The 12,229-nt window shown below is 34.1% G+C and overlaps 2 long non-coding RNA genes across 2 annotated transcripts in view; one reads left to right on the forward strand and one right to left on the reverse strand.

The window, feature by feature from the left end:
* Nucleotides 1-896: 896 nt before the first annotated feature.
* The window catches only part of LOC119644520, a 66,805-nt gene continuing 55,472 nt past the window's right edge, over nucleotides 897-12,229 (forward strand). The window contains exon 1 of the long non-coding RNA XR_005248527.1: nucleotides 897-1,134. This is a non-coding gene — a long non-coding RNA (uncharacterized LOC119644520). The remainder of the gene's footprint in view (nucleotides 1,135-12,229) is intronic.
* LOC119644521 overlaps nucleotides 920-12,229 on the reverse strand; it is a 35,911-nt gene continuing 24,601 nt past the window's right edge. The window contains exons 2-3 of the long non-coding RNA XR_005248528.1: nucleotides 3,163-3,223; nucleotides 920-1,859 (exon numbers count right to left, since the gene is read on the reverse strand). This is a non-coding gene — a long non-coding RNA (uncharacterized LOC119644521). The remainder of the gene's footprint in view (nucleotides 1,860-3,162; nucleotides 3,224-12,229) is intronic.

Genomic DNA, 12,229 nt, shown 5'->3' on the forward strand with positions numbered 1-12,229 from the left:
CTACAGTCGATGCTGCGATGAAGCGAATGGATTCCTACATATCAAGAGGCTGCGATTGGGAGATTCGTACAAACAAGAAGAAGAACAGCACTGCAATATTGGAAATAAAATTCTCTGTAAACAATTCGAAGAATTGTAAGTCAAGTCTAAACTATCCTAAAAATCACAATCCGACGGGAAAAATCTAATCTCATGAAGGTTTGTACAAAAACATAAAATCGGAAACAATCATTTTACATAACATAACGTATGTGTAGAATATTTGGTTACGTTCAGTGTTAATTTCAAATTTGAAGTTAACGCAAACGATTTAAATCTCTGCTAAATGTAGATACAAAGCACGCATACTCGAAACAAACAGTTTCCGGGAATTTTTCTATTTCCTTAACGGTAAAGACAAGCATAACGAACATGTTTGAAAGGCTTCGAACATGTTGTGTTTTCAAAACAAGCGCTGACTAACGAGCATATTTAAAGGGGCATAAGATAACGGTAACGAATGTACGCACAAATTTTATAGTAAAAATTTGTTGTTTTTTTTCTTATTTAGTATTAAGTCCGTAATCCTGTCGTGGCCGTTAGCAGTTAAAAACGACGATACACGATGCTAAGAAATCAGTTATCATTTGTTAGACAACGTGGACGGTCACAATGAGAAATATTGAATTATGTATTAAAAAATAAATTGCAAATAATTTCAAATGTTTTGTGTCCATAGTTCAAGTTAAACAAAAATAATGATAACTAAGAAAATGTTTTTCAATTAAGTTTCAAAAATTAAATTTCTTCTTAAAAAATAATCAAAAAAAAAAAAAAAAAAAAAAAAAAAAAAAATTTTTAAATTTAATTTTAAAAATTAAATTTTTTTTTAAAAAAATAATAAAAAAAAAAAAAAAAAAAAAAAGAAGAAAACATTGAACTTTTAATTTTTCATCTTCATTCCCAGACGTAGGTATGTTGATGTTGCATTACGGCGTGTATTGTGCTAAAATCATCATTATAATGCATAATAAATGATGAGATGTGCGTGAGTAATGTTTAATAAGTGATTGTTGTAAGCTGCTTACGAGATAACTTAAATTTCTATAAACGCGTGCATGTTTGTAAATAAACAAAACTTTTTGACCTAAAAACGTAAGTGAAAAATCATTATCATCGTTAAACTTATTACTTGCACCACTTACTTGTCCTTACACCTACCGTCTCCATTCCTCTCTGTGCTTACGGGAAAGTAATTAAATTTGGAACGGTTATGAAGAGTTGATTTAAGGATAGATAGATTGTCGCTAAGCCATATTAAAAGGTTAACTTTGCACCTTTGGGAAAATGTACGATTTTGTTGAAGTGTATATAGCCTAAGTTGTGCTCACGATTTGTATAGATTTTCTTAGCCTCCTATGCGGTAAGAAAACGACATTTATAGTTTCGTACTTAGTTCGAACAAAAGTACCGCGGAATTGTGAGGAATGTTAACAACATGACATGATCCGACGATTATACTACGACGAGACGTTTCAACCCAGTGGAATTAAGCCAATCCGTAAAGGAAGACCCGGCCGGAATGTTAGAGAAGAAGAAGAAAACGTGATGACGACAGCGTTGCCGTGAAAGAACATTACATGCACTAACCTGGCTTGCGATAACAGCGATCGGTTGCTGTATTCATTCGACGGGCTTTACTAAGCCCATCTGTAAAAGGGAAGATATCACAATTACGTGCATGATGACAGTGCTCGATCCTAGAAATATTAGAAGCACCAAGTTGAGATGTAGTAACGCTCAGCTGCTGTATTCTCCACTGCATTTGTTCGATGTTCCGCTTCATAAAGAATCTCGAAATATCTGCCTTTCATATCCTCCTAAAAAAAAAAATAATAAAAAAAAGATATATATATGGGTTATATCATATGAGTCAAGCTAGAAATAAAGCTTTAAGTTTAAAAAATGAGTGTAAAAAATAATATGAAAATTGTTGAATTTTTAAATTATAACTCAAAACTTTGCAAATATTTTTCTTAAACTCGATCTAAGATCTTTACTAAACTTGGTGCCCTTTTCGATTTGAATGTATAGCTCAAATACTTGTGCGTGCTTGCAATTATCAAAACACTATATGTTTGTAAATTAGCTATCAAAGGGAGTATCATTAAACACGCTACATCAACTCGCTCAATACAGTTATTCATCTAACGACCTTTCAAGAAAAGGCGTTATGCGGAAATGAGCAAAAAAGTAGTCCGATCTTAATCAATTTCAACGGCGTTCCTTCTCACGCCAAAGCAGGCCGGTGTGCTATATATTTTTAAAGTAAGTCAAAAATATGCCACGCATATAGGTTGAACATAAAAACCAAACGGACTGACGGACAGACATATGAATGGACGGACAGATATACAGATAGACAAGTTGAGATTGATTCAGAAAGTGACTACGAATCGATCTTTGTAATAAAAGACAATTCTATATCAAGTTCTTTTGTGCGCATTTCATCCGCATAAACTTAATATATTATCGTTCTGCAAGTGGCATATATACCATTGTACTGCAAATGGTATAGCGTAAGAAGACAGCTCAAGCACTTTATCTCCTTATATATATGTAAATACATATCACTTTCTCATTCACATTCATTCAAACGGGATGACTTGCATTGGGTAACTAGTGCCCACAGTCTCAAATATCATGCCCATAGTAACAGATGAAATACGCATGTTTACTTTTATATATTATTATTACCAGTTTAGTCAGAGAATAAATTGCGAGACTAAAGTCTTAAATCACTAGCATCAAGGCTATCAGCTTTATTGAAAACTCTACTGTACTTGAGATTTGATCATACACGACCGTTGAGTTGCTAGTCGAGACTCTTTGCCTACTCGGCGGCTCAGGCGGATTTACTTCTATATAGAAAGGTGCTTTCATAAAAAAAGCCAGAAGTTAGACGGAGCTAAATCATACACACTGGTCTATCTCGGAACGGCATGAAACGAAAAAATTTGTATCGCGATAACTGACGAAAACGTAGTCTCTTGTTTCGAGCATAATCACTGATAGATCACTAACCATATGTTTCTACTAGGCAACGGTAAAACCGGCCATATAATATTTTTGTGCCTTTTTGATATTCGGACGTTTAAGCATGCAAGTCGAAGAAATACTTACGATTTACTCCTCAGCAGATTACTGAACATTTTTGACCATTGTAGTCGGATATTATGCAGCGCTAGAAAGGGAAAATTTATAAAAATTGAAATAAAATAAAGAAGATGTGGCAAATAAACAAAGGCAGGCTTATAAAAGAACTTAATTATTCTTGTAGGGGAGCACAAAAGTTTGCTGATTCATTTTGGGGTTTTCGTAAGTTCGTCAGACTGTTTTAGGTCAAAATTGCTATTGGCGAAGTCTTGTTGTCACTTTTGCTTCAGTACACAAAATTTAAAACAAAGTGACAGAAACTATGTGTAGCACATAGCAAATATTAATAAACGAGGCTATAGAGTTTTTAAAAGGAAAACAGATATGTACATGATCCCAGACTATTACGTTTTACCAGTCAGGATCTTTTTACTAACAGCAATCATACAGAAATGATTTTAAAAAAAAAAAAATTGAAATTTTAGATATTAATGTTAGTTATTTGAGTTAGAAAAGGCAAAGAAATCAAGGCAAGCAATTAAGGATTTGTAATGGACTGCAATTTAGAATGTTGGAGTATAATTTCATTAAAAAATTAAAGTGTTTCTGTTAATAGTTCTTTTCCAATAAGAATATTGTGATGCAAGAAATTTAAAACAATATTGTTGATAACAAAATTGATTATTTTACACTGTCAATATAAGAAAGAAAAACATTAATGAACTCATCCCACGATGGCCATCGTTGAGTGCGTTGAATTCATTGATGTTCGCATCTCTTTATAAGGTGGAATGCCATTCATCAATGGAAAAGAATCAGAAAGATGATTGTTGAACTCTAGCCGATACGACATAAATGATTTGAAGTAACTTAAGGATTTCGGTCCAAGATTCCATGATTTCGTCAGACTTAACCACACTTGAAGCCTAGTTGTTGCATAGTAGCCAGCTGCTTGGATTCAAGAAACCAAGACGATAGTCTCATTCGATGCGGACATTTTCAGTCTTTGGAATCGGAGCAACTATTGCATGATTATGATATGCGATCGAGACCGACTGACCTCCCTTTTGATTTGAACAGACAGCTTTTAAGTTCTATAGCTGATAAAGAGTTTTCTAGGAATATGGCACATGGTCTGTCATTAGGACGAGGATCTTTTATTCTTAAGCCATTGACTATGAAGACACCGGAGAAATTGCTGTTAGAGGAATATTCATGTCATATTTCGTCAAAGAGGATGAGAGATCTCATTTTCCTCAGTTAAAGTTCCATTGGGATATTTTACATTTCTTGCCGGATTCCTTTTTTTTTTAAGGTTACGTTACGTTTTTACGAAATTACTTCAATTGATAAAATTCGTACCTCGTGGTTATTCTGGCTTATGTTACATGCTTTTCCTTTTTGATCAGGATAGTGTACACATCAATAATGTCTTTATTATGATATAAACGATAATATTGTGATAATTTAGCGGACATTTTGTTCACTTCAATTCTAAAGTCAATTATGGATGCTAAGCTAAATTCATTAATTTGTAATGTAATATGCTTCTACTAGCTTAACCTTTAACTGGGAATAATTTTGTGGAATAAAGTCCAACATTAATTACATGTCAATTATATTCTTGTTCTTCTTAGAAATTTCAAAGAAAACACTTTGTTTGCTTGGTTACTTTGAAAGCCATTAGGTATTATAGAGCGGAAACCCCATAATAGTCAGAAATAATTCCATGAATTCCATAAAGGAATAAAAAGTAAATTTTACTTTGAAATTTACTCTAAGCTTTTAAAGTCTCTAATATCATTATATGATTATATTAATAAGTTAAGCATTTTCATAAAATAACGTTTTGGGTGATTCTCTGAACTTTAAGAACATGCAAGAAAAATACGTTCGTCTTTTAGAGAAAATTTTTAGCGGCCATTACTTTAAATTCACTGAATTACAGAATAAGAAGAAGAAGAAGATAACCATTAGATGGCTGAAAACATTTCTACGCATTTTCTTTTTACCTGAGGTATGTAATATATTGGTAGAATTTGATCACTATCTGTCATAGTGTGCTGTGGTGAGTTGCAGTTTTTTACTTATAATCCATGGGATTTTGAACCGGTCAAGTCCATTTTAACAAAGCAGCTTTAAATTGTATTAAAAGTTATTATTTTTTCCTATTGAGACAGGGTTGCGCACATCTGATCTGCGGTTATTAACTAAAACTAAATGCACACGAAACCTTAGCTTTATATTCCAAGTTTTGTGACATGAGCTTTGAAACAATAAACTATCGAAACACGAAGTAACACCTCACTCAATAAGTCTTATGAGATCACTATGATTTTCAGATTATATGAACTTTCAAATCAAGCGATTCAAAATTTTATGACATGCCCACGGTTAACTTATAAGTTTCAGTTATATTAGTGGCGCTACTTTTATCCGGGTCTCTTGGTGTTATCTCGTATTACAAAATGGGAGACAAGTTAGCGTATAAAGCGCTCCTTCGCGATATATGTAACAATAAATGTTTTTCTTTTGCGAGAACCTTGTAATTTATTCACCCTTGTCGGTGTTGTAGGGCAACTCCGACTTGAAAAATTTTAAGAAATGAAGGATGAAGCAATTTATAAATATTGGCAATGGTAAGTTAATTTTTCCAGCAAAGTGTCTTCAAAATAGAACTATGCATGAAGAACGGTACGATATAATTCTTTTTCATGTCAATACATCATACATCATAAAAACATATCAAAAATTGCTCCCTGAAGATTATACACAAAAAAGAAGTCGGACAAATAAGATTAGATTGTTTAAGAAGGTGAGTTTAAAGTGAGAGTGAGGACGAGAATATACAAAGTAGAAATATTTCGACATAACTCTTTTTCCTGTTTATGTACCAAATATCATAAAAATATCAAGAATATCGGGGCATGTAAGTTGAATACAAGACAACAAGACGGACAGAGGGACAGTCAAGTTTAGATCGATTGAGAAAGTGACTCTGAAGTGAGGTTAGATAGGAGAATATATGGAAAGACATCGATGCCGGGACAGATAGACGGACATATATACTAAAATCGATACTAAGTGTTTTTCCACTTAATACTTTTTAAAATTGAGTTTTATACGAGGAGTTGCCAAATATCATGAAAATATCTCAAAAATCATGGTCCCTAGATTGAACATAAGAAAACACGGCGAACAAATGAACAGACGGACCGATCAACTTAGATCGATTCAGAAACTGGTGATTGCTATATGTCAGACGGATAGACAGACAGGCGGACAGATATACTAAAATCAATTGCGAATCGATTGATAGAAAAGAAAGAAAGATCGGTCTAATTTAAGTCTCATCTTATCGACAAAAGTTAACTTCTATCGAGAGCCGCCTGCGATGCAAATAATTATATCGCGCAAATGGATAAACTTTGCTGAAAGTTGTCTTATTTTTTAACAAAAGCAAACAAAGACTCAGTGCCAGAAAGTTTCCACTTGACTATTTAGGGCCATGAATGGCTTTAATTACATGAACAGTGCCTATCCGAAATTCTCTTCAAGGCAAATACAGTTCTCTCCTTTTTTTTTCACAATAAAATATTTTTAGATTATATTTTGCGAACTGAATAAAGTGACATATTTTTACGAATTATTTAATGCACGCCATCTAACTCTGTACATATAGATGTAATTTACAGTTAGTAAAACTAAAAATTAATTATATATCGTTCTCGTGCATAATATAATATAACTATGAAAAGCATATGTATGTATTATAGAATGTTTCACACTAGCTTCAAGTATTAAGATTGCATGAATGATAAATTCGTGTAAAAGCAGAGAAATAAAAGTAACACATACTCTTAATATAAATGACGTTTAAATGTTATTTAATAATGTACTTAAACAATGATAAAGTCTAGACCGTAGTGATGGTATGCTTGCACGGTAAGCATTACCGAATATATCGTTAACTCATGTTGCGCATATTAAAAATCATTTCAGAGTAACAGCTGTTTTCAATGCCTTACGATTCATATACGATTCATATGTGTGTTTTCAGATATTTTATAGCTCGACATATATAATTTTCATTTATACATATACAAACATAAAATCACAATTCTGATATAAAGCTAGTTGTTTATATCAACTTGTATGCTATTTACTCATATGCTATATATATATGTGCTCCGTCATTCGTGAATAAACAACATGTGTAAACATTCATACACGATACACGTGTAAACATAAATTTGTAGATATATATAAACATATGTTTATGTATATGTTTGCGATTTATGAATACCTATGCCATCTTATTGCTTCTTGCCTTCGAAGTTTAAGGATTATAGCAAACAATATTTGAACTCATATGCTTTCCTGTATTACGTATATAAGGATCTACATTAAATTTTAAAAATTTCGTACTAAACATTTCCTTCACACTTCCTTTACTATGGCTTTATGTGTTCTTTCCTTTTTTTTGTCTTCTATATATAACTAAGAGGAGATTTTAGTTTATTACATTTATAACGTAGGAAAGCATGCACTGCACAGGCAAAGGCCCTTTAAAATATATATATATATATATATATATTGTCGTTCATAGTGAATAACGGTATCTCCTCGTTGAAATCACGTTTACGCTCCCAGTAGTTTGCTTCGAGCGACAAACTTGTCTTGGTTTAAGTTCGGAAAACAGAACATTGGGCAAATATAGATTTGATTTCGCAAAATGCTGCCAATTTGTATAAAATAATGGAAAATATGCTGGGTATTAAAACAAGCATGACCAAAGCTAGACATTTTAACTCTCCTCCGTCTTGAATCTGCAGCTTGCTTATGAAATTAAGTGGGAATCCTATCGATCCGTTGGGCTCTACGTCATGTCTGGGAGTGATTTTGGATCGCAAACTCAACTTTGAGAGAGATATGTCTGACGCTACCTGCACTTTCCAGTTTGAAGTTAAATATACAATCGGGCAGGGCCTTCTCATGCGATATAACAATTGACTATCGTTTCGAAGTTATGCCTGACTGCTGCTATTCATCCGTCTCTACAAAAGCTCTACGTGACTGATATACACAAGCTAATGATGACTACAAAAAAAGTTCGACTTAAACTGAATATAGTTTCTTTTTTCTTATTTTTAACGTTTTTTTTTTTTTTGTTAATAAATTTATAAAAAGCTACTCATATTAAATTGGTTCAGCATTCTAAGCATTTCTTAATAGTGTTATGAAATTTTTGTCGAAAATTTTCATCCAAAACCTAGCACAGAAAAAAGAGAGAACAAGAAAACAAAAAATAAATAAATAAATGATAACAAGCAACGAAATTATGTTTAGTTGTGGCTGAATCTTATAAGCCCATCGGCTTTAGGTAACAAACAACTGGAAGAACTATATGTGAGCAACGGCTCGTCGTTAAGTACCCTACATCACCTTGCAGTTATTCATACAACAAGTTTTCAAAAAAAGACTTTATATGGGAAGTGATTGAAAAACTGGTTTGACTCGTAGCACTTCCAGTAGCAGTCGTCTCTGGGCCAAAGTACGTCATTGCACCAGATTTCTTCTAAATATCTTAAAATTTTCGTACGTCAAACACAAGATACACAATAGGAAGGGCAGGCGGATGGGCAAGCTTAGATTCAGAAAGTGATTCTGAATTGATCGGTATAACCAAGGGTGGTTCTACTTCAAATCGTTCTGGATGTTACGTGCATCCTCGAAAACTTAATATATCCTTGCAGTGGTATAGAAAATATAAAATTTCGATACTCTGTAATATTTGGTGGGCAAGGTCGATTTCTCTCAATTTTATACAAGTACTGTACGATCGTCCATAGGCTATAGGAGCAAGTGTTTATCGTTGCACTTGCCGTAGTTTACGGGTAATGAGCAAAAAAGTCATATGTTTTGCTTTTGATTAACTTTGTAACTTTGTAGGCGTGTCCTTTGGACGGTGTGGTCCACTTTCGGTATCTAAATTGCGTGACTTGCACTCGACTTCCTAATTTTTGCGACCGGGAGTATGTTTACCGCAGACCGAGACGTACACGGAAAGGCGAAACATGTTTCTAAGGCTCTCTTCTGGGCGTTGCAAACGTTTTGACAAAATAAATATATCCTTTACCTGCCGGTGATGGGTGTAGTAAATAAAACACCTGAGTTTTTTTTTTTTTTTTTTTTAAATTTTCCTTTCATAAAAAACATGACGCAAGAAAGCGAAATACTTGTGTTTGCGAATCGGCCACATATGTAAAGTAACTTACTAAACACAAGTCACTCTTGTGCATGGAATATTTAACTTGTTAGCAAACAGCTAGAAATTCTCTTACCAACAAAGTGAACATGAAGTGAACATATGTTGTGTGCACATAAGTTTCAAAGTGTGTGTGTACATTTTGTGTGAGGTATTAAAAGAATGAAAACCTCACGTACGTGCATCACTACCACATCAAGAATACTTGAAAAGCTTACGCAGACATTTTATTTACATTTTTAATTTGTAATATTGTTGAGTCTATTCTAAGCTTTTGTTGACTCTGCGACGGAAGAGCGAATAAATCAACGCAACACTATATATATATATATAATGTATACGATGCTTATGAGATTTTCTTTCATAATGTACCACATCTCAGATTATGATTATCTTTAATAAATATTTGAAAACTGGTAATTTTTTCATGCGTTAGCAAGCCCTTCAGGACCTTTTATAAAGAATACTCCTCTAGGACTTGTGTGTTTTCTGTGTGTAAAGGTATTTCTTACCCATGTCTCTCATTTATGACATATGAATTGTCGAACTTGGCTGTAGCAAATGCCTAATGCCTTTCTAATCTCATTTTTTTGCCACTCGTTGTGGATGGTAGTATATTAACATTATCAAGTCATCGAAGCCGAGAATATCGTGTATGCGTGTGTTCAAAACAAAAAATGACTTTTTATGTTTCTTGCTGTTCTCATGTTTACATTACTCATGTCCCCAACATTATCCGTCGTTGTGCATTTTTGGTTTAGGTATAAAGGTAAGAAGTGCTTTGGTGTGGTGTAAAAAATAAACTTAAGTGCTCCAACTCACTTAAATTGTTGGCTATGGCTTTTGGCAAGAGTACTTTGAGCAAAAAAAAAAAAACTTTTTATAAGTTGTACAAATTCTTCACAGAAGGCCGAGAAAAAGTTATTGACGACGACCTCCCTGGGCGCCACTACACGCCAACAACCGATGAACCGAACGTTGAAGCGGTGCGGAAAATTCTTATGGAGAATAATCGAATCACTACCAGAGAAGTTGCTGAGGGTGTCGGCATATCGGTTGTTTCCTTGGCAGTGAACTTTGCCCCGAAATCCTTAAATCTGGACCAAAAGAATCGTCCCATGAGCATCGCTCATGCGCTATTGAATGACATCGAAGGCGACCCAGACTTGCTCCAAAGGGTCATAACTGGTAACGAAACATTGGTATATGGTTGTGATGGTGAGGCCAAAGTCTAATCATCCCAATGGGAGCGGCTAGAACAGCCAAGACCATCGAATTTGAACAAATGCGAAAGTTTTGCTCGTTGTTTTCTTCGACTATAACGACGCGGGGCATCGCATGTTCTCACCAAAGTCTCATATGATCGATAAGAAATCTTACTTGGAATTTACGCACTTTGTAAATATGTTTTGAGGAAAATAAGAGGTCAGCTTTTTTTGAATACGCATCGTATATATAGGTAAATATATATATCGTTTACATTATATTGCTTTATAATGCAGACGAACACATAAATAAGACATTGATCAAAGATTCAAGTCAAAAAGTAAAAAAAAGCTTTTTGTTTTTGTTTGCAAAATGCGACTTTTATTATCAGCATAGCCTGCTTTCATATAGATGCGCTCAGTCCTACGCTTCTCTATCTATTCTATGCCCATTTTATAGAACAATTTCTCATGATCTAGTGATGACTACGGAGAAGAGCAACTCAAACTTCAATTCAAGCAATTTTGTCCGCACTACGAATTAGTGAAGAGTTTTTCTTTTCACGTTCAGGAAGGATGGTATACATGGAGCATTTTGCCAATGAAATTAATTTTTCTTCTCTTTCTCTAAAGGTTTATATAATTAACTTACTGTTCTACGTATATGACGAATAGCGCATGGGTGAGCTTTTGGTGATGATGGGCACAACACTGTTTATATATTTTAAACCGTGTCAACAATCTGACATAGCTATGTCTCTGAAAGTTTTGATAATTCGATTATTACGCTGCAATCTTTGAGAAACTGCACAGTAGTTGTAGTTGACCCTGATTATTGTTACCAACAACTAAGTTTGTGGTTTTGTGGCGGTAAACGAAGCTTTAGTTTTTCGTATAAGCCTTATAACCACTTGTAGCAAAGGCACAAACTGTGGATTGTCTTCAAGTGCGTGAACTCTTAACTAATTACCTCGGCTGGGCAAGCACGCAAAGGCGTCAATTATAACACATCACTCAATAAGTCTCCGGTTTTGATACATAATAAATAGCAACACCGTTGAGAGGCCCCCTTCTTCTGAATAACGTCAACCTTCAAGCTACACGTATTAAAATTTATTATCATTCCGACCATGAGCCTACAGATTACAACCGTTCAAGTGACGTCACTTTTGTAATTTCTGCCTACTGGCTTACTTAAGTAAGAAATTGAGTTCATTTTACATATAACACAATGTATATTAAATGGTGGATGTTCAAGATTCGCCTTCAAGGGTACGCGTATTTTTCTTCTTTTTTTTTTCCTTTCGTTTTTAGTGACGTACAGAGAAGTTCGAGAAACGATTGGTGAGCCACATTGTGGCCGCGGTTGTTGCAAATAAAAGTCTATTACTGCTTTACATTTATCTTCTTGTTTGATTAGTAAACTACGTGTGCAGACAAATGCGTGAATGTCTGATAATTTCTACAAATATCAGCAATGGTTTTCATAACAAGTACGTATCCGCAGAACACATAGCAGTGATAAACGTTATGGAAAGATTCCTTCAACTTTGCATTTGTAATGAGATTAAGAATGAAAGCTACTCTCACTACCGTGTTTACGCATATGCGACATATTCTA

The sequence above is a fragment of the Glossina fuscipes genome, unplaced genomic scaffold (genome assembly GCF_014805625.2).
Source record: "Glossina fuscipes isolate IAEA_lab_2018 unplaced genomic scaffold, Yale_Gfus_2 124420, whole genome shotgun sequence".
Taxonomy (NCBI): domain Eukaryota; kingdom Metazoa; phylum Arthropoda; class Insecta; order Diptera; family Glossinidae; genus Glossina; species Glossina fuscipes.